At 34.6% G+C, this 24,493-nt stretch overlaps 1 pseudogene; it reads left to right on the top strand.

The window, feature by feature from the left end:
• The first annotated feature begins 2,223 nt into the window (after positions 1 to 2,223).
• On the top strand, positions 2,224 to 2,354 carry LOC129502300 (U6 spliceosomal RNA; annotated as a pseudogene).
• The last annotated feature ends 22,139 nt before the right edge of the window (positions 2,355 to 24,493 follow it).

The following is a 24,493-nucleotide window of genomic DNA, read 5'->3' as shown; positions in this document are numbered from 1 at the left end:
GAGATTTTCTCTGTCTCTGCTTTTGCCCCTCCACCTGCTCATGTGCATGTGTACTCTCTTTAAGTAAATACATAAATAAATACGATGTTAAAAAAAAAGAATAGAAACTGATAAGGCTACAAAGATAAGTGCAAACTCAAGCTGTAAGAAGAGAAATAAGTGTCATTGCAGATGTACTAGAGTCCTTCTTCCATTCTAATTCATATTTACTTTCAATAGATGAAGGATTTGGTTCACAACTTGTCCATTTTAACAGATACAATATTAAGCTAGCATGCATTCAGGAGGAAAACAAGCAAGATACTGAGGTGTAAATACAATGATTAAAAAAATACAGTTTGTAATGTGGAACGCATTTTCCAATGCTTGAAGGCCTATTATTCGTCATGTAATGGAGGATTGCCCCGCAAAGCTTCAGAGTTCAGAGGTAAGACTAAATAGTAGGCTTCTGCTTAACATTGTCTATTTTTATGTAATTCGGAATTACTCAAAAATGAAATTAGTTTGTTTAAACATTATTTGTGAGTGATTATGGAGGATATCCATGTTGCCTTTCGACCAGAATTCTGCTCTTCCTAGAAATACCCCTCCCTCACTTTACTCCAGACCAGTGGTATAAATGAGAGGTATCACTTTATACAAAGGGACCTAATCTGCCAGGATTTGTTTACAGAGCCTATTAAAATTCAGTGGTCTTGGGGGAAGGGGGGCAAATGAAACAAACCAACAGATTTTTTTTCTTTTGTAATATTTTTATTGTGAATAAAATATCAAGTCCTTCTGGGATGATAGGAATTAAATGACTCAATTTGGCACTTGTTGGTTCTTAATATTCCCACAAGATTTAAAGTCAGTTATATAAAACAGAGATAAGAGATAGAAAGCAAGCCCCTCAAAGCCAGTATTTCTTTGAATTCCATCTCTTTTCCTGCACATTATATGACTTGATATTTAAATACTTTAATTATTTAGGTTACATCTCTTAACATTTCAGTAGAGATTCCTTTGTCACCTAACTGGTTTGAATTGTTTTTCTATGGTTTTTGTTGTTGTTGTTATTGTTGTTTTCCCAAAGGGTATTGTGTAAAATACTTGTCCATATGGAAGGACTAGGGTAATTTTTCTCAGCCACAGTATTGCAAATGGAAGGGTTCTATGGGAGAGGGAACTGGGCACCCAAAGGGTATTATTATTATTATTATTGATTTTATTTATTTATTCATGATAGACAGAGAGAGAGAGAGAGAGAGACAAAGAGACAGAGAGAGAGACAGAGAGAGACAGAGACCTAGGCAGAGGGAGAAGCAGGTTCCATGCCAGGACCCTGATGTGGGACTCGATCCTGGGCCTCCAGGATCACATCCTGGGCTGAAGGCAGGCGCTCAACTGCTGAGCCACCTAGGGGTCCCGGGTAGTATTATTTTGTAACAAAACTTATATTCCTATGAATTCCATCCATGAATCAATCCCAGCAAGTCACTCTTTCAAAATATAAAACCACACTTCTAATTTTCCATGTGGCTTCAATTCTTAGGTTAATATTTTTCTGTAAATTTAACAATATGAATATAATTTGTATGACTTGTATTTTCTTAAAATTATTTTCCCCAAATTAATTTGAAAATAGAAGAATCACAACTTGTAATTATACAAAATGTTTTCTTCCATAGTTAATTTGTAGTCATTTTGAAATGTTACATTATAACATGCAGCAAAAATTATTTTCTTGGCCAAACCTGAGTCAGGCTTCCGAATCTTCTCATAGGCCCCTATGGGTACCCTTTTATAATCTCTGTTTTAGCAAGAATCCTGCAATCAGTTTACCCAGAACACACCATTCTTGAGAACAGTTCATCCTTGATATCTGATTGTGTTCCTTACCCTTCATCATTACCTTGGTGATACCCAATCATAGGAAACTATCTTCAGCAAAGAATGCGGTTAAGTTGGTAGAGCCAGAATCCCCATCACCTCTGATGTTTTCTCTTTATAATTCGCCATTTGCTGACCCCCACCCTCATCCTTAGCTGTAAATTACCACCGGTCCATGCTGTATACTGGAGTCTCTTTTCCTCCATTGCTGATAGTCCTGAATAATTATTTTTTCTGCTTTAATTACTATGTAGTTCTGGTTTTTTTTTTTTGCCTTGATACATATTTGGCTTTTAGAAATTATGCTCCACTTCTAATATTCTAATACTTAAATGTATCAGCTCTATAAACACATACACACATATGCATGTATCTAATTTTAAGAGATACAAAATCAAGAGCACATCTGTATCTAACATCAGCGCATGGCATGGCCCCTGCGCAAGGATGACACGCAAATTCGTGAAGCGTTCCATATTTAAAAAAAATAATAATAATAACATCAGCGCATGATGGATGATAGCTTTAGGGCTGCAGCTGACCTTTGCCCTCTCAAAAATCTCCATACATTTCCAGACATCTATGCAGATGACTTGTAAGTGTGTAAGTTTTGGCAATGGAGCTTAAAATAATTGAGATCCACTGGCAAGGTCACCCACATCTTGGTATTTTTAAGAAGGTAGAGCCACAGTGAGGAAGAGTCTGCTGGAACATGGGCCTGCATCAGAGGTATGTACCTCCTAAGGCTACCATTCACAGGGGACTGAATGAGGTCTATTGCTGACCCTCTTGCCCTTGAGATTTGACAAAGAGTGAAATTTAGAGAAAGGGATTCCGTGACTCTTAAAGGAAGACTATCTCTTAAAAAGCATCTATTCTAACCTCATTCCCACCCAGTGCCGAAATTTTCCTTTCACCATACCCATTGTTCCTCTTTATTATTTTCTCCTTTTCCAATAAATCTTTGGTCTGAAAGACTCATACGTGATTAAAAAAGGAAAAGACACTTGGTCCAGAAATTCATGCCATGTTCCTCATTATCCATTTAATTGGTTTATTTCTCATTCCATCTCATCTCTTCAAGAGGATGAAATTTAAAATAGAGCTGAAGATGAAAATACCACCTTTGGCCTCAAGGCATTTATAATCTGTCCTGGACATCTAATCACCTAAGAACATAGTTTTTAAAAGTCCTATTGGCAAAGTGTGTAGCAGTTGATGAATCTGATGATTCTTGGTTTAGTCTTTGTCAGGATTTGGAAAAATCTTCCCGGAAGGTTGAATATCCTGATTGGTCATGTCATACTGACATGATCTGAAGAAACATTATTCCCACTCACAAAATTATACTACAATTCAAATGCTGGTACCATATAAAGGAAAATAAATTTTGCTCAGATGCTACCTCCTCTGAGGAGTCTTTAATAAATTTTTAGGTAGCACTCCCAAATGTTCCCTGTTTACTATCTTTTTTTTTTTTACAAGATCTATGCACCAACTGACATACCATGTAATTGTCATTGTCTGTCTCTTTCACACATGTAAGATCTGTTGCAGCAAAGACTTATTCAGCTTTAATCATTACGTTGTCTTCAGCACCTACAACAAAGCCTGAACATAGAAGGCATTCAGCAAGCATGTTAGAGGAAAGGAAACTTTTTTTTTTTTTTTTTTTGAGAAAAACAAATCCCAATAATTTGTTAGAGCACTGCAATTTCAAATGGTTTGCTTTAAATACAAGTGACTAGATTTGGAAAGGATAGTTTTGAACAACTATAGAATGTACCCAGCATTATTGTCTTATGACAGTAAGTAGGCACTTCAGTATTTTCACTATTTTAGTAAAATGCATTTATATTTAGCACTTAAACATTTTAGATTCATATATGGGAGTATTCTATTTCCACCTAAGATAATGAAGCCAATGGTAAGGAATATGACCAACTAACCTAACTTTTTCAAATGCATGCCACTTCGTGTCAAATTCCATTATCAGGGTCTTAGTTGGCTCAGACTGCCATAACAGCATACCATAGATTGTGTGGTTTACACGACAGAAAATTATTTTCTCAGTTCTGGGGGCTAAACGTCCAAGTTCAAGGTGATGGGAGGGTTGGGTTCTCCTTAGGCCGCTCCCCTAGGCTTTCAGATGGCCATTTTCTCTAATGGCCTTTAATTTGTCCACATGCCTCCCAGATGTCTCCTTATAAGGACACCAGTCACATTGGATGAAGGCCCCACATTTATGGCTGCATTTAACCTGAATTAATTCTTTAAAGGTCCTGTCTTCAAATATAGTCACATTGGGAGGGTTAGGGTTTCAACATATGAATTGTTGGAGGGACACAATTCAATCCATCACAATTTTCTGGACATCTTTAGCATGGTAAACACATTTTAGTGTGGAAAAATACATCTTTTCCAAATAAGAAATTGCTATAAAATATTTAAATTGCATCAAAGATGTTAAAAGATGAAGTAAAATGTTTTTGGCCTAAAGTTTTTTGTTCTGTGAATACACAATAATGTTAGTATGATTATAATGTATTTTCAATTAAATTAAACTTGACATTGTAACCTATTATTCTAATTTAGCCAGAACATTCTATATTTGAATATTTACCAAATATTCATTTAATTTCTATTTCCCTAGAAACTTAACAATTTTATTCTTAAATGTATTACATTGTGAAAAGATTCTTTCATTTAGCTAATTAACACATTCATTACCTCATATATTCATTTCATTGTTGTGAGCACTTAAGTTCTCTCTTAGCAAACTTTAATTATAGAATATAGGGTTATCAGCTATAATCACCATGTTTCACATTAGACACTCACATCTTATTCATCCAATAGTTGCAAATTTATAATCTTTTTCCAATCTCTTTATTTTCTCCACCCCACAAACCCTGACAACCTCTTGTTTACACCCTGTTTCTATGAGTTTGAATACCAGGCAGTGTTGGTTTGTCTCTGTCTTGCTTATCCTACTTAGCATAATATCCTAAAGATCATCCATGTTGCTACAAATGTCAAGGTTTCCTCTTTTCTCACAGCTGAATAATATACCATTGTGTGTCTATGTGTGTGTGTGTGTATCACATTTTTATCCATTCATCTGTTGATGAGAATTTAGATTGTTTCCATATCCTGGCTATTGTGAATAATGCTGCAATGAATGTGAGCATGCAGATATCTCTTTCATATTCTGTTTTCATTTCATTTGGATATATACTTAGCAATGGGATTGCTTGATCACATGACAGTTTTGATTTTTTGAGGCAACTCCATACTCTTTTCCACAATGGCTGTACCAATTTACATTCCTACCAACAATGCACAGGTGTTCTTCTTCTTTCCACATCCACACCAGCACTTGTTATCTCTTGTCTTTTTGATGATGGCCATTCTTGCAGGTGAGGTGATATCTTATGGTTTTGATTTGGATTTCCCTGATGATTAGTGATGTTGAGCATCTTTTCATGACTTTGGACATCTGCATATCTTTGGAAAAATGTCTACTCAGTTCCTCTATTCATTTATTTTATATTCAGATTGTTTTTATTTTTTAACTATTGAGTTGTGTGAAGTTTTTTTTTATTATTTTAAATATTAACCAGTTATCAGATAGTTGGTTTGCAAAAAAAAAAAATTCCCATTGTGTAGATTGCCTTTTTTGCTTTGTTAATGGTTTCCTTCACTGTGCAGAATTTACTGGTTTGATATAGTTCCATTTGTTTATTTTTGCTTTTATTGCCTTTGTTTTTGGTTTCAGACTCAAATATCATTGCCAGGACTGAGGTCACAAAGCATAACATCTATATTTCTTCTGGTAGTTCTACTGTTTCAGATCTTATATTCAGGTCTTTAATTCATTTTGAGTTGATTTTTTGCATACAATGTAAGACAGTTTCATTATTTTTTATGTGGCTGTTTAGTTTTTCCAACACCATTTGAGAGACTGTCCTTTCCCCATTGTATATTGTTGGATTCTTTGGCATATATCGATTGACTAAATATGTATGGGTTTTATTTCTAGACTCTCTATTCTGTTCCATTGATCTATATGTCTGTTTTAGGCCAATACCACTGTTTTTTCTAGTAAGTACAGCTTTATAATACACTTTGAAATCAGGAAGTGTAATGCATGCAGCTTTGTTTTTCCTTCACAAGATTGCTTTGACTATTCAGGATCTTTTGTGGTTTCATACAAATTTCAGGATCATGTCGTCCATTTTTGTGAAAAATGGCATTTGGACTGTGATAGGATTACATTGAGTGTGTATATTGCTTTGAGTAGTACTTACATTTTAATAATATTCTACCAATCTATGAACATGAAATTCTTCCACCTAATTTCCTCATCGATTCATCAATATTTTTTGATGTATAGGTCTTTTACTTCCTTGGTAACTTCATACCAAGGTATTTTATTTTGATGTAATTATACATAGAATTGTTTTCTAAAATTCTCTCTGGTAGCTATGAGTGTTTATTTTATTTTTTTAAAGATTTTATTTATTTATTTATTCATGAGAGACAGACACACACAGAAAGAAAGAAGCAGAGACACAGGCAGAGGGAGAAGCAGGCTCCATGCTGGGAGCCCGACATGGGACTCGATTCCAGGTCTCCAGGATCACGCCTTGGGCCAAAGGCAGGCGCTAAACCGCTGAGCCACCCAGGGATTCCACTGTGAGTGTTTAGAAACGCAACAGTTCTTGTATATTGATTTTTGTATCCTGCAGCTTTATTGAATTTGTTTATTGGTTATTAATTCTAACAATTTTTTGGTTGAGCCTAGGGTTATATATATATATTATATATATACATATATATAATATATATGTGTATATATGATATATATAATATCACGTCTTTGCAAATAGACAGTTTTACTTCTTCCTTTCCAATTTGGATGAGTTTTATTCCTCTTTCTTTCCTAAACCAGTCTGGCTAGACTTCTAGTACTATGATAAAAGCGGCAAAGTAGGCATCTTTGTCTTGTTCATGATATTAGGAAATAAGCTTTCAGCTTTTTCACCTTTGAGTATGACGTTAATTGAGGGCTTGTCATATGTGGCCTTTATTATGTTGAAGTATGTCCCTCTATACCCAGCTTGTTGAGACATTTTATCGTGAGTGTTTGTTGAACTTTTTCAAGAACTTTTTCTGCATCTATTGAAATGATCATATGATTTTTACCCTTCGTTTTTTTTTCAATTTATTGACTACCATTGACCGAATGAGTTGTCGATTACTTATCTTGATACGCTGTGATTTTCTAATATCTATGTCTTATTTTGCTTTGATTGTCTGTATTTTTATTGGTTAAGGTGGCTAATGTTTTATATTAAGAGATCATTACATTTCAATTTATATATTACTTCCATCATATTTTTATTTTATTTTACTGTTTTATACCTTTATCTTTGCTTCTCTCTTTTTTTTAAGATTTTATTTATTTATTCATGACAGACACAGAAAGAGAGACAGAGACACAGGCAGAGGGAGAAGCAGGCTCCATGCACGGAGGGTGATGCAGGACTTGATCCCAGGACCCCAGGATCACACCCTGAGCCAAAGGCAGATGCTCAACTGCTGAGCTACCCGGGTGTCCCTCTTTGATTGCTTCTCAATTCTTCCAGAGGTTGTAGCTATCTTTTTGTTTTCCTTTGCTGAGTATTTAAATCCATGCATTTAAAAACATTTTTAATTAACCTTCTTATTACTGTTATTGTTATTCTTTACTCAGCTTTATATTCCATTAGGACTTCTCTGTAGTGTTTTAATTAATCTGTGGGTATTCTAATATTCTTAATTTAATCCATGAATGATTGATATGGTTTTGAATTTTATTATATAATACTGAAACTGCATTTCATTTGATTGTTACTAACATTTTATTTTAGTGCAAATAGTTACATAGCATTGTCTTCAATGTTTCTACCTTTTAGGAACTTGTTGAAATTGTGCCTTCAGACTATGTATGATCTGCTTTTATTTCTGTTCCTTTAACACTTTAACATTGGTTATACATTTTGGTGGTATATCTTATTTTAGTCTTTTATTAGTGTTTTTTCTCTATAGAGATCAAGCTACTATGAGTGGAAGATACTTTGGTTCTCATTTGAGTATTTGTGTCATTTTCCTTTCTCCCACAATCTTCCTTAGCTTACTCTCAGCTTACCATTTGGCTGGTTTTAAAAACATAGCAAAAACACAAAAGTGAAAATTAACATTCTTTTTAGGAAATAAAAGAGAACCTCACACTTTTCTTCGTACGATATTTGCTCTTATATCACAAACCAGTGCTCAGATCTTGCTTGTGGTTATTGCTGAATTGTTTAACTCACATTTATTTTTCTCCAGACTACTCTGTCTTCACATTCTAGAGTTGATAATTTTCCAAATCAGTAACAAAAGATAAAGTTACATTACATCCAATTTTAACATGAAGCCTGACATCTGTAAAATAATTAACATGTGCTAATTACTCATCAAAGAAAACAATGTGAATTAATGCTAGCAAAATGAACTCAATTATAATTATTTGCAAGAATTTTGGGGGGAAGATCCAGGTTAAGTTTATTAATTTAATTGTTATTCTGCTGCAAAGATCAAAGGTGGTTGGAAACTCTGATGTTTGTAATTTTAAAACAGAGATTACCTGACAGTTTTTTCTAACTAGAATTATCAGTAAGCTCAGATTTAAGATGAATGTAAGCATGCATCTGTAAAATATACAGATATGTAAGTCTTATTATGAACTAAGTTAGCAAGATGCAAGAGATAGCTTTGGATTTAGAGCTATGGAGTCATATAAAAGTTATGAATAATAAAGAAAAAAAAAAGAAATCTTTTACCTCTGTGCTTAAAGCCAAACAGCAATTGGTGTGGATTTTGAGGTAATGTGGTTCAACAGGGATAACACTAGATTCATAATGAAACACTTTTATTCACTTCTATTTCTGTGAATGAAGTTATTTCTGTCTCATATATCAAATAAGATTAAATATATTTCTTCTAACTTATGGGAAATACATGATAATCATAACAAATTAAAGGGAAAGCACTGGCCACTCTAAAAATAACTGTGCTCCTATGCCTTCAGAACTGAGGATTATATTACAAATGTCTTTCACAGTGCCTCCTAATATGACCATTGCTTCCTGGAAAAGCCTAATGACCAAAATATTACCTATTAGAAACAAACTTCTATGGTTCACACCTTAGCTTTAAAAAGAAATGTGTGTGTGTGTACATACACAAAGAACAAATTCTTTTAAATATTAGGCATTCATATATATATTTTACTGAAGAAAAGTTAATGTGGATTAAAGACGTGTGAAAAAGGATAGCAGTTTCTGTTTATTATTGTTATTTTATTTAAAAACAGTCATATTTTGCATATGCCCTGCCAGTTTTCAGGCAATGAGGTGACTTTTACAACAACCTTTTTATATAATTCATTGGTTGATTTGGGGGAGGCTCTAGAAGGTAGCGCATAGTTAAGGACATAGGATTTGGAATGCAAACCTGCTATGGGATAAGTGAAAGACTGGGAGTGATTATTTGACAACTTGAGGTTCTAGTTTTCTAGCCACCTTTTGAATAAATAAATATTATTTTCCAGGCACACCTGGGTTGAGCATCTGCCTTTGGCTGGGGTCATGATCCTGGGTCCTGGGATCAAGTCCTGCATCAGGCTCCCCATCGGGAACCTGCTTCTACTTTTGCCTATGTCTCTGTCTCTCTCTCTACATCTCTCATGAATAAATAAATAAAACATTTTTAAAAAAGTGTTTTCCAGATAGGCACATTGAGTATTTCATAAGATATTCCTTGATATATGCTCAGATAGGGACTACCATACAAATCACTTCCATTATATATTAGTTTTTACTTTTTGATTCACTAACACTGTAATGTGAAAATACAATAGTTTTATATATGGAACAAACTTTAGAGTATAAGATGTGTTTTCACATAAAATGTGAAACACCATTTGTAAAAAGGGCATATTACAGTTTAAATTTGGGGGATTTTAGGAGTTGATTTGTATAACCCCAAAATTAATAGATTGAAGTTCTGACTCTCAGTACCTCAGAATATGAGCTTATTTGAAAATATGCAATTGCAGATGTAATTAAGACAAGTCCCTGTGATAGGAAGATCCTTGCTCCAAAATAAATACTGTCCCTATGAAAAAGAGAAGTGTGAACACTGACACGCATGCAGGAAGAATGCCTTGTGCATTTCTCTCTCACAGCCCTCAGAACGAACCAGCCTGCAGACAACTTTATCTCAGACTTCTAGCCTCCAGAACCGTAAGACAGTAAGTCTGTTTTTTAGGCCACCCAGTTTGTAGTGCTTTGTATGACAGCCATGGCAAACTAAAATAGGGTTGATAATCTAGGATGCTAATCTTCACAATATTTTTTATTATGAAAAATAAAAATGATGTAAGCACTAAGCCTATGGGTGTCTTAGTATTCTCAATGGGAAAAAAAATTACTAATCTATGGTTAAGTATCCAAGCGTATCATCTTCCTTTACAACTGAGGAGATGTACATGCACCAGTGATGCAGAAGTATTTTCAAGCACCATTCCAGAGAAAGAGAGTAATGAAATCACCTATTTTACAGCTGCATCACCATCACATGCACAAATGAAAAAAGCCAGTTGTATATGGATTCATCAAATTAGTATTCCACCAATATGTAATTGGAGAATATGGCAAAAGTAATTTATGGTAACTTACAATTATTCTTACAATGTTGACCCAAGGAATTACAACGTAGCAAACAAGATAAACAGCTATAAGTTTATCTAAGGAAGAAATAACTATTTTCCAGGTACTACTCTCAAAAAAAAAGGTATCAGGGAATTGTTTAAATTATTTCAGTTTTATTAATATATTTTTTTTCAAAACAAATCATTGTGCTCCACAGATAAAGCTTCTGTGATCAAACATTGGTAATCAGTTAACTGTTTAAGGGTCTTACTTTAAAACCAAAGATTATATTTTAATTAAAATACCATAGAATTTAGTTTTATAAATTGAACAGTTGTGGTTTTTGTTTCAGTTTTTGTGTATTCTCAGAGTTGTGCAGTCATCACCACCATCTAATTTCAAGACAGTTTCACTACCTTACAAGCAGGGTTTAGCAAAATATTTTCATCCATGTTGTTAACGTATACAATTCGTTTGTTGTTTCAAATAATATTCCATTATAAGGATATATGTCATACTCATTGTAAATTGATGAGCATTTGAGTTGACTACTGTGAATAATGCCTCTAAGAACACCAGTGTACATATTTTTGTGTAGACATAGAATTTCACTATTCTTGGTTATATACATAGGAATGGAATTCTAGGGCATATGGTGACTATATTTAACATTTTGCAGAATTACCAGTGTTTTCTAAACTGGCTGCAAAATTTTGAAATTCCAGCAGCAATGTGTGGAGGGTTCCACTTCTCCATATCTTTAACCAGGTCTTATCATTATGTTATAGCCAACCTAGTTGGTATGAAGTGATATGTCATGGTTTTGATTTCAATTTCCCTAATTATTAATCTAATATTTTTTCAAGTGCTATTGACCACCTGCATATATACTTGAAGAAACATTTACTCAAATTATTTGTCTTATCTTTAAATTAATTGTCTTTTTCTTCTTGAGTTATAAAAGTTCTTTGAAGATTCTGAAAACAAATCCCTGGTCTTGCATATAATTTTCAAATATTTTCTCTCATTGCGTGGGTTGTACTTTTCTTGATGTTGTCCTTTGAAGGACAGTTTTTCTTTGTTACCTTTGATGAGGCCCATTTAATCTACTTTTTATTTTGGCCTTATATTTTTGGTTTCTAATGTATTCAAGATCACACAAATGTACTCCTATATCTTCTCTTAAGAGTTGTCCCAAAACCATTTACTGAAAAAACTATTCATTCCCCACTGAATTGTCGTGATACACTTGATGAAATTAGTTGGCCATATATGTTAGTATTTACTTCTGGACTCTAAATTTTGCTTCAATCAATAAATCCAGCCTCAATCCAGTTCTAAATTTTTTCATGGATTCCATAGGATCTCCATATAAAAGATCATTTCATCTACAGTGATCCTTTTACTTTTTCCTTTGCAATCTGGATGTTCTTTTGTTTTTTTACTTGCCTAATGGTTCTGACTAGAACCTCCAACTCAAGTTTGAAAGGAAGTGGTGAAAGCAGGCATCCTTATTTTGTTCCTGATCTTTTTTTTTTAAGATTTATTTATTTATTTATGACAGACAGAGAGAGAGAATGGTAGAGACACAGGCAGAGGGAGAAGCAGGCTCCACGCAGGGAACCCGACGTGGGACTCAATCCGGGGACTCCAGGATCACACCCAGGGCCAAAGGCAGGCAGGTGCCAAACCGCTGAGCCCCTTGTTCCTGATCTTAAAGGAGAAGGTTTTCAACTTTATTCCTTTCAGTATGGTGTTAGCTGTGGATATTATGTAATATCAATCTGAGGAGGTTCCATGCCTTGTCTGTTTTTTTATGAAAGGAAGTTGGATTTCTTTCAAGTAATTTTTCCTTCATTCTACTGAGTAGAATATGTGGGATTTTTTGTCCTTTATGCTATTCATATGATATATTAGACTAATGTCTTCTTAAATCTTCAGTCTTGCCTTCTTGCAATCCCACTTGGGCATGGCATATAATACACATATGTATATGCTGCTGGATTCAGTTGACTAGTGTTTACCTATAGATTTTTTTTCTTCATGTCTTAAGGTATAAGGTTGTCTCACTGGTTTCATATTTTGTTTGTTTGTTTGTTTGTTTGTTTAGACAGAGAGAGTGCAGGCAGAGAGGAAGGAAAGGCAGAGAGAATCTTAAGCAGGCACCATGCCCAGCACAGAGCCCAATGGAGGCTTGAGATCATGATCTGAGCTGAAATCAAGTTGGACACTTAACCAACATATCCACTCAGGCATCCTCAGATTTTCTCTTTTTTAAATGTAGACATTTATAGCTATATATTTCTCTCTAAGCATTGGTTTAGTTTTATCTCATAATCTTTGGTTTGCTATTTTTTTGTGTACATTTACCTTATAGTATTTCTAACTTCCCTTGTGACTTCTCTTTAGTCCATTGCATATTAAGAATAGTGTTCTTGAGGCACCTGGGTGATTAGTCAATTGGGCATCCGACTCTTGGTTGTGGCTCACATTATGATCTCGTGGGTCATGGGATTGAGTCTGTGTTTGGCTCAGCAGGGGAGAGGGGTATACTTGAAGATTCTCTTCCTTTGACCCTCGCCCCACTCATGGGTGTGCATGTGCTCTCTCTTTCTAAAATAAATAAATCTTAAAAAAAGAATAGTTTTTGTTAAACCACACATTCTCGTGGCATTTTCTCATTTATTTGTTATAGATTTCCAATTTAATTCCTTTCTACTAAAGTATATATACTGTATGATTAAACTCTTTTACATTTATTGAGACTTTTATAAAAGAGAAGGAGAGGAGGGGCTTCTCAGTGGCTCAGTCGATTCAATGTCAGACTGTTGGTTTCTGCTCCTCCTGTGATTTCATGGGACCATGTGAGATTGATCCCAATGTCAGGCTCTGGGCTCATGGGGAGTCTGCTTTAAGATTTTCTCCCTCTATCCCTCCTTCATGTATATGCACTTTTTCACTCCCTATTTCTTTCTCTCAAATGGGTAAATAAATCTTTGAGAAAGAAAGAGAGAGAGAGAGAGAGAGAGAGAGAGAGAGAGAGAGAGAGAAGGAAGGGACAGGAGTAGAGGAACGTATAATGATGATGCTTGAACCTAGGTCTACTATATTCCAGTGCTTCTAGTTCTAACCAGCATGATATCTTGTCTCTCAGGTATCTATTGATCATATTTCTACCCGTTTCACCTCTATAGTTTATAGCATAATCATGTTTTTTTTTCTTACTTGAACCACCCTCTAACTGATTCTCTGCCTCCCAGACCTGAATTTGAATAAACAACCATGCTGTTTAAAACACATGCAATCAAGGCAAATCATTACTTAACCACTGATTTCCTCTGTGACTCCAAACCTCTGAAACACTCTCCTTCCTTAGTGTTACTCAACTACTTTAGTTCCCTGAACATATCAAGTACTTCTTTGACTATATTCTACTGCCTGCAACCGTCCAATACTCCGCGACCTGGATAGCACCATGTCATTCTTCAGCCAAAGTGAAACAGGGGTAGAAATGTGATGTTCAATAGATACTTAAGAGACAAGATAACATCATTGATTTTCAAAAGCTTTCCTTATCTAAGAGAGTCTTGACAGGTGCCAGTTTTTCACAGATTCTAAGTTAGCATCGTCTAGCAATCTTGGTTCAGAACATACATGTATAATTGAAATTAAGGTCACATAAGATATTTCACGGAAAATAGCTGCCAAGCATGACGGATGTTTCATAGTATTTTCTTGATACAGGAACCAAGTAGGAACCAGAGCTAAAATCTTTAAATTCACTGGACCACCTCAGCAGTAATCTATTTTTTGTTGAGCTCAGATTTTACAGTAGTTGGCCATACACATAACATCAAATAAGTGATTAAAACAAAGTTAAATTTAACAAGAGCAAAAGAGAATCATGACTGTTCCATCATTAGGGATAGTTCATTCTAGGCCTCCTTATTTCAACATATGGTTAATGCTAATTAACCATTCTTGACACTGGGGATTTTAGAATAAGTCTATTCATTCAGGACGAGATAAAGGCTAAGCTGATTTAGCTTTCTCATCCCCTTGTTCCCCACTCATCACTTCACAGTTCGAATGTGTGCTCAAGAATTGCTGCTGTCGTTCCAATAGGCTTGTGTGTCCTCTAATGAAATGTCAGATCCTTAAGTACTAATACTGTGTACTTGGTTGCAGTCAGGTCCCTCATACTGTCCTGGGGAAGTATGTCTTAACAAGACAAATAATATCCTTGCAATGCTCTTTGCCTTTAAATTTGGCCTAGGAAATACATTTTCCATTTATGGTTTTTTTTATGTCAGATGGAAATAATTCTATAGTTAACCAGCAAACTTTTCAAGTTATTTCCAGATACGGGCCATGCTTAGGCATTTCAAAGTGAGATCTCTTGCTAAAGGTCATTATATTAGATCATGTTTTTCCAGGACCACAACTATAAGTATCTGTTAATAGCGCCTCTTCTTTATGGGGCTCCCAAAAGAACAGTAAATGGGGAAATATTTGCTACTAGATTTGTGTTAAAATTCCCAAAGCAATACTTGACGGGATGCTAAGCTTCGATGTCGAACTTAAGTTGAAGAAAAAAGAAACACTTTCTTCATCTTAATCATAATCTGAAAAATCAATCAGTAAGTGTAGGGAATGAGCAAAAGTTACAGTGGATTGACCTTTGGAAATCTGGTATTAATACATGAAGCACACTTTATTTGAAAAAGGAGCTATAATGCATTGAATTGTGTGCCCCTAGAAGATGCTGAGGTCCTAACACCCAGGACCTGTGAATGAGGATCTTTTATGGAAATAAGGTCTTTGCAGATAATCAAGTTAAGATGAGGTCATTAGGGTAGGCCTTAATCCAATATGACTCTGTCCTTAATGAAAAGCAGAATTTTGGACAGAGGCAAAAATCACGGGGAAAATGCCCTATGAAGATGAAGTGATGCTGCCATAATTTTTTTTAAATGAAAAAGTTGCCAGCAGAAGATGAAAGAGATATATAGAACAGCCTTCAAAAAGCCTAAACCCTATAGTCACCTTGATCTTAGACTTCTTCCAGGACTGTGAGGCAATTAATTTCTGTCTTTGATGCCACCCAGTTTATGTCAACCTATTATGGTAGTCCTAGCCAGCTAATATGGGAATTATCCCTAACTTTTTTTTTAAATTTATTTATTAGAGACAGAGAGAGAGACAGAGACAGAGACACAAGCAGAGGGAGAAGCAAGCTCCATGAAGGGAGCCTGACGTGGGACTCGATCCCGGGTCTCCAGGTTCACGCCCTGGGCTGAAGGTAGCGCTAAAACCACTGAGCCACCTGAGCTGCCCTATCTCTAACTCTTAATAAATAAATTGATCTAGTAATGGGTAATAATTTAAATATGGATTGCTGACTGTTTTAAGTTAAATAGGCTCAAAATCATGAAGGGGTAAGTATACTGACAAATATATACTGTTCCAATTGAACTTTTATGACAATCAGCGTAAAATAGAACTCCCTTGATGATTTGAACATATATTACATAGAATAAATTTTCCTTCACAACATTCTAATTGTTTAGATTCTTTTTAGAACATGATTGTTCAATATATTAAACCTTTGAGTCATTTCAAAATAGGCATAATAAAAGTGAAAACAAATATGAATAGCAAATGTTCTATTTGCCCATGGCATAAGAAAATCAAAATAGAGTGAAACACAGAAAAAAGTAATATGAAAACTTGTTGCCCTGAGGTTAAAAAATATTTGGCTAATATGTCATGTAGAATTGCTCAAAAATAGATTAATATCTTTGGTAAAGGGATTCTATGAATCTGTCATAATATGTTAAACCACTTGTATTCAGCGATTTAAAATGTATTATAAAATAGTAACAATGTTTCAGGTAATTAAATTTTATAAAAATGTTACATTGCTTCTTCATAAATGATGCCAAAAATATAATTTAATATGTTAATGTTTTCCTCTTCTTACATGAATAACCATTTATTTTTAAAGCATAGATTTTTTTATAGACAAAAGGGGAATGCTAGTTTAGTGATTATAATACTTCAGAAAGAAAATCTCAGCTATGCATGGAAAGTTATTCTTTTGTACTTTAAATTAACGAACATTAATTATACCAAGAAGAAGAAAGTGTAATTATCAAATCTCCAGAAAACTCACCCAATTTTTTTCCTCCTTCTTTTTTTTTTTAAGATTTTATTTATTTATTTATTTATGAGAGACACAGAGAGAGAGAGGCAGAGACACAGGCAGAGGGAGAAGCCAACTCCATGCAGGAAATCTGATGTGGGACTCGATCCTAGGACTCCAGGATGATGCCCTGGGCCAAAGGCAGGTGCTCTACCGCTGAGCCACCCAGGCATCCCTTCCTACCTTCTTTGTAAGATTAATTCTGAGCACCGAAAATAAGTATTGTCAAGTCACATGACACTTCTGGAGAGGAAGTGCCTACCCCTGTGTTTTGATGTGTCCTTAAATTATGGTTAATTGAGATATTGAAATGTCCTGCTCTTTCTTAGGTACCATCATTTCTCCATGTTGGTAAAAGTTAAAGAACCTATTACTGGAAGAATGGATAGCTGAATTAATGGTTAAAACAATTCCAACAGAGGTTTCCCATCATCTAAAAGGCCTCTTAACGCAATCTAAAAGGCCTCTTAACGCAGTATACTCATCTAGGTTTCAGGCCACTTACTTGGCGTGGGAAGCTTCATTTTTTTTTACTTAAACTAATGGAAGAATTTAGGGATCACTCCACTTAATTTTTTTTTTTTTTATAAATTAATTTTTATTGGTGTTCAATTTACCAACATACAGAATAACACCCAGTGCTCATCCCGTCAAGTGTCCCCCTCCGTGCCCGTCACCCATTCACCCCCACCCCCCGCCCTCCTCCCCTTCCACCACCCCTAGTTCATTTCCCAGAGTTAGAAGTCTTTATGTTCTGTGTCCCTTTCTGATATCTCCCACACATTTCTTCTCCCTTCCCTTATATTCCCCTTCACTATTATTCATATTCCCCAAATGAGTGAGAACATACACTGTTTGTCCTTCTCCGATTGACTTACTTCACTCAGCATAATACCCTCCAGTTCCATCCACGTTGAAGCAAATGGTGGGTATTTGTTGTTTCTAATGGCTGAGTAATATTCCATTGTATACATAAACCACATCTTCTTTATCCATTCATCTTTCGATGGGCACCGAGGCTCCTTCCACAGTTTGGCTATTGTGGACATGGCTGCTAGAAACATCGGGGTGCAGGTGCCCCGGCGTTTCATTGCATCTGAATCTTCGGGGTAAATCCCTAACAGTGCAATTGCTGGGTCGTAGGGCAGGTTTATTTTTAATTCTTTGAGGAACCTCCACACAGTTTTCCAGAGTGGCTGCACCAGTTCACATTCCCACCAACAGTGTAAGAGGGTTCCCTTTTCTCCGCATCCTCTCCAACATTTGTTGTTTCCTGCCTTATTAATTTTCCCCATTCTCACTGGTGTGAGGTGGTATCTCATTGTGGTTTTGATTTGTATTTCCCTGATGGCAAGTGATGCAGAGCATTTTCTCATGTGCATGTTGGCCATGTCTATGTCTTCCTCTACTCCACTTAATTTTATTCTACAAAATGTACTCTGTTTTATCACTTTGTCATCCTATGGTTAGAGACCATGTGCCACACTATCCCCTCAGGGGAACCATGATGCTGATCTTTTCTATACTCATTTCCCCAAATCTGCCTGCTACACTCACCTCATTTTTCTTGAAGCAGACTTTGTAGTCAGGGGGAAGGTCTTCTGCTCAGAGATTCTCACTAAAGGCCGTCTTCTTGTTTCTTTTCTTTCTTTCTTTTTTTTTTTTTTTTGTCCAGTTTTCTCCGACTTTTTCTACAGCAGAAGTTCTTTATCTGCTTTTAAAAAAATATTTTATTTGTTTATTCATGAGAGACAGAGAGAGAGAAAGAGGCAGAGACATAGGCAGAGGGAGAAGCAGGCCCCCTGCAGGCAGCCGGATGTGGGGCTTAATCCCAGGACTCTGGGATCATGCCCTGAGCCAAAGGGAGACTGAACCACTGAGCTACCCAGGCAGTCTTTATCTGATTTGAATAATTGGGGGATGTGATGGTTCAAAATATGGCATATGTTTAGCAGCAAAATAACCAGATTTCTCCATTCTGTGTTTCTATCATCCTGCCATGAAAATGTTCTAAGCAGAAGTGGCTAATGTTACATTGCCTAGGCTAAGGACCTTTTCAGACCAAAGTATGATAAGCCATGGAAAATTATTACTATAAATAAAATAACTGTTCCATTAAATGCAGAGTTATTTTCAGGAACCAAAAATTGAACTCATCTAATTCTTTGAAGTGAAACACAGTTAAAGACAGTAAACACAACATGATACAAAGTGAAGGGTATCCAAAAAACAGTGATGATGTTTATGTTTAAACTGTCAGGTTTACCACATTCACATGCTCAAGATCCCTCACCTGTACTTCCTCTTTATTTAAGTGGTGCTTAACTCAGTTTTTGTTTCTAAACTCACTGTTTCATCGTCCCTGGGAGACTTTAGTGCCTATGAATGTAAACAATTACCTGAATCTTCAGTTTCTTGACTTTTTTATGTCCAATGACATTTTCTCCATATTAGCTAACCCATTTAAAATTACAGCCTAGCTCTTATTATTCCTCAAACTTTTATTCTTCTCAGCAAAATAATTCAGAAACTCAAATTTATGTGAAGTGCCTTTTGTTCTGTTTTGCTTGCTCAATTACCCTCTACGCATTTTAAAATTTATTGAGGCATCAAAATATATCCATCATTATACTGAATACTCTCTAATTATAATCTAAATTAAAATGGATTTTCAAGTGGATTAAAAAGTAAAGCTCAAGCCCATTCATGTAAAATACAGACTTACACCAAATCAGTAAAGCATGTATTCATATAATATTATGGGCAGAAAATATAAAGTCAACTGAAAGGAAAAAAAAAAAAAGAGGGATACTTTCTAATCACATAAGGTAGAATTTTAGAAAACAAAATAATTTGAAGAGAAATTCCAGGGGCACCTGGGTGGCTCAGTTGGTTAAGGGTCTGCCTTCAACTCAGGCCATGATCCCATGACCCTGGGATCGTGCCCCTCATGGGGCTACTTGCTCAACAGGGAGTCTACTTCTCCCTCTCCCTCTGCCCCTCCCCCTACTTGTGCACTTACACACACACACACACACACACACACTCTCTCTCTCTCTCAATCTCTCTCAAATAAATAAAATCTTTTTTAAAAAAGAGAAATTTCATAGTGATAAAATATATAACTCAAAGAATAAGCAAGACATCTATAGGTACCAAACAACCAGCATTTAAATTATAGTGAACAAAATGACAGAATAGAAATAATATTATTTCAAATTGCTTCTGGCTCAAAAAGGGGTGGATGTATCAGAATAAAAATAGTCAGAACTAATACAGTTAGAGTTGAATTAATATAGTAGAGATTTGAAAATTATTAAATATTTCCTTTTACCTTAGCTTTAAAGAACTGAACAGTCCAATTTTATTTAAAGACTTTTGACCCATAACTTTATAAAACTGTTAGTATTTCCCATACAGCTCTTAAGAGAGTAATAAAGTGACCTACTAAATATCAAAAAAATATTTTAATAATAATAATTATTATTCAAAGTGTAAAATATTAAAGCATGTCTATGAAAGTTAAGATTTAAAGGACAACTGCTATTCACAAACATTAACGAGTGTTATCAAGGTAATATAGTCGATGGGATAAATGTAATAAAATTGAAATAACTATAAGAAAATTTAATAAAATACCTCTAACTTTGGAAGAGTAAGCAATTCTCGTTTTTTTTTTAAGACTTCATTTATTTTAGAGAGAGTGTGATTATGAGTGGACGTGGGGGAGGGGCAGCAAGAGAGAATCTCAAGCGGACTCTATGGTTGGGGATGGAGCTTGATTCTGGGCTCTATCTCATGAACCTGATGTCATGACCTGAGCCAAAATCAAGATTCCAGGGTTTAATTGACTGAGCCACCCAGGTGCCCCAGCAATCCCTGTTTTAAAAATAATAAAATTAATAAAAGATTTTAGCGATATCATTAGACAAAAGATAAATATTCCAAAACAACATTTCCTTCTATTCTGATACTATGTACCTAACTATAATAGAAACATTATTATATCTTCTCTAATAAAAAATAACTTTACAGTCTTAAATATAAATAAGATGAAATATCCATAGTATTAAAACAAACTTATTGAAAAATATTACAGAAATGAACATATGAAGGATAGCATGACAACATGCTCAAGGTTGGAAAGATTTAATAGCATAAAATGTTACTTCTCTTCAAACTTCATTTTTACTGTTTCTAAACAATATTCTATTGTAGTACAAATTGGCCAAACTGTAACAAATTCAAAGATGCATACACAAAGACAAGGCCCATGAAACAATTTACCTTACTCTTAAAACTTAAAACTGTATTAGTTACTGAATTAGCCTGGAAACCTTCAGCAAGAAGCCATTCTGCAAGGGATTATAGCCACCCTGGTAGTATTTTATCAGAAATACTCAACATTTTGGATTCAGGACCCTTTATTCTCTTAACAATTGAAGACTCTAGAGTGCCCTTTATATAAAGCATATCAATATATGCCATATTAGAAAATTAAAATAGAAATTTAAAAATATTTTAAAAATAACCATGCTAGCATAAATTCTATATTTTTAGGAAAATATTTTCTATGATGAAAAACTAGATTAAAGAATAGCATTATTAAATATTTTTGTAAGGCTATAAAATGTCTATGCACAATAAAATTCAGCTAGATTTTCATAATCTTCTGTATTCAGAGTATTGCAATGTGGTATTTGTTTGAAATCTATGGGAAGATATACTAACCCATGATATTGAAAGTGGGAGGAGTATTTAAACAGCTTTTTAAGGTAATACTGAATATTCCATTTTAATACTATATAACAAACATTTGATTAGATGCAGTTTAAAGGTTAGTTACAATGTAGAGTCTAAAACCAAATCAGAGAACATTTTGTACTATTTCCTTAAAATCGATTGATCTTACTCTGAAATTTTATCTATGTATGATTTTGTAGTACTAGACATTCATAATTGAAAAAAAAATCATTTTAATGATTCTACAGATCTCCCAGATGTTGACATATTTCATTAAACAACATCAAGGTCACATTGATTAATCATGACCAATCTCATCAGAACATTCTTTAGATGTTGAGAATATGTCAAGCTTAAGAGAACAGATACAAGTTTTCCAAAATATTAATTTGTACTTGAAAAGTACACATTTTATCAGGGGTGTCAAATTTGCTGTTCTTCTTGGAATAACAGGCATACCTCATCCATTTTCAAGAGAAGTCTGCCAAATATCCAAATCTAAATCATCATAGTTTGTTATTTTTTCAAAAGTGCTTTTCCTTGATGCAACTATCATATATTGATATGATGTAGGAGTGCTTCATGTATATTTCTTATTAGATGGAATATTAAAAAGCATGGAGATTTAGGAAAATTCATCAAAAACATTAGTTACTGAAATTGGCCTTGTGATTTTCTTTTTTTACTGTATCTAATATTCAAAATCATGATCTTGGTTTGTAATTGCTTTACTTTGTGCTAAAGCGGTGTTGCCCCCCATGGCTTTTGCATCATCAAAGCAAATGTCCATTTAGAGATAAAAGCAAATGATACAAATGACATTTTAGTAATATTATGAAAGAGTTTTATTTCCCTAAACCTCTGCTGATCTAGCTATCTAGGGATAATTGCTTTTATTTTTCCATAAGCTGCTTTACCCTCGCCTCACAACCTGTACATCTTCAAACCTTGAACACCTTATTTTAAAAGCCTGCCTTGATCAACAGGATCCCAAAGCAGCTATCACATGCTCAGTCTGGTTCCAAGTAGACTAGGTCAAAGGGGGAACATGCCAAGCTAAACTGGAATTCCTCAAGTTCAGTGTATCAGTAATGCCATAACTATGGGGCATAGAAGAGTCTCATTTTCTGGAGGCAGTGTTGAAAAACAGCATCTTGAACATAGTGGAAGATAAAGCTGAGCGAGCATCTCTAGCAACAGGTAGGGTAACACAAGATATCCTAGCTTTCTGCTGATGTGAGAGAGTACACAGTGCTTAAGTAGGCAATAATAAGAGTGACTGACATATTTCTGACCTGAAAAGAGAAAAGAACATAATATACATTCTAGATTGTTCCTAGGGAAGTTTGCCTTTATCATATTTTGACCTCTTCTGAGATTTATTTCAATTCATTAGACTATCTCAAGGATAATGGCCATTTTACTTAATCACTTTTTTTTTAATTTTTATTTATTCATGATAGTCACACACAGAGAGAGAGAGAGGCAGAGACACAGGCAGAGGGAGAAACAGGCTCCATGCACCGGGAGCCCGATGTGGGATTCGATCCTGGGTCTCCAGGATTGCGCCGTGGGCCAAAGGCAGGCGCCAAACCGCTGCGCCACCCAGGGATCCCTACTTAATCACTTTAATCTTCAATCTGCTACCTAAAAATTAGGATCACAGCACCAAACTGTAGCACAGTGGTGTCAAATATTAATAACTTATGTGATCCAAATTATTTTATATCAAGGAACATTATTTAAGGATAGTTTTAAAATAATTTTATTATCAAATTTTAATGTCTCAGTAGAAATAATCTTCATTTTAGCATATTTCACTTAAAGAATATACTCCTGCAGCATACATTTTCTGAAGAAAAGCTATTTCACCATATGTTCACTTAGTACATTAACCTTAAAGCACCAACCTGGCTATTATAAAATCTTTCCTTTCTAACCTGCAAGAAACGTGTATTTATTAATGAATAATAACATATCCTTTAATTTTGTTAAAATTTACACTATAGGCCACTGTATCTTTCTTGAATCCCTATTATCTTGAAAGCAACTGCTTTTATTTTCTGTAAAAATTAACTTGTCTTTAGTCTGCAAGTGGCTAATTTCAAATGTTTTAAGCTGATTAAATATTTTTTATTCCTTTTGCTGTGTAATTATCATATATTTTCAATTTTTCTGCCTCTGCATGAAAAGCAACTAGGGTATTATTCTATAATATGCACTTCCTGTTGCAATTTAATTTACACATTATTGCCATGTTTTAAGAGAAAACAGCAGGCTTTACAATACCAATCGCTTTTCATAGCCTGTAAAATTTCCAAATATATTTAACTTTCTTTGCATTCATCTGCAGGGGTTCCAATACTCATTTTCTTCATGTTCCTTTAAGATTTGACATTCATATTCCCTTCACCCAAGGCACCAACAATATACCATATTCAGACATTACAAAAATTTTTTTGATTTTTCCCTTAGAAGTAGTGTCAGGTCCATCTCCCCCTTCAAAAAAAGGCATCTTTCCCAAAAGAATAAAATCAAATTCAATTTCCAATGAGGTCAGATAATAATTGCCATTTTATAAAATAATTACCTCAAATAAAAATGAATTCTTAACATTGTAATCAATAACTGTCAATATGCATTTATTTCAACCTCTTCTTTCTTCCCAATAGAAACCCCTTTCACATGATTATTTTGCTATAAATATATTTTTATGATAAATCTATAAGAAATATATATAGTTATATTTTGTTTATATGTATATAGGCATAATTGATATACATTGATTTGTGCAGAACTATTTGTTCAGCTTCTCATTTAATTTACTCAACACTTCTTTAGACCATGCAAAATTGCTACGAGAAAAACTAATTTATTTTGAAAGCTATAATATTACATGGTGTACATATGCCACATTTTATCTATCCTTTCA

Source organism: Nyctereutes procyonoides, unplaced genomic scaffold (assembly GCF_905146905.1).
Source record: "Nyctereutes procyonoides isolate TBG_1078 unplaced genomic scaffold, NYPRO_anot_genome, whole genome shotgun sequence".
Lineage (NCBI taxonomy): Eukaryota > Metazoa > Chordata > Mammalia > Carnivora > Canidae > Nyctereutes > Nyctereutes procyonoides.
Note: the sequence above shows the minus strand (reverse complement) of the source record. Positions and strands in the feature narration are given on the sequence as shown.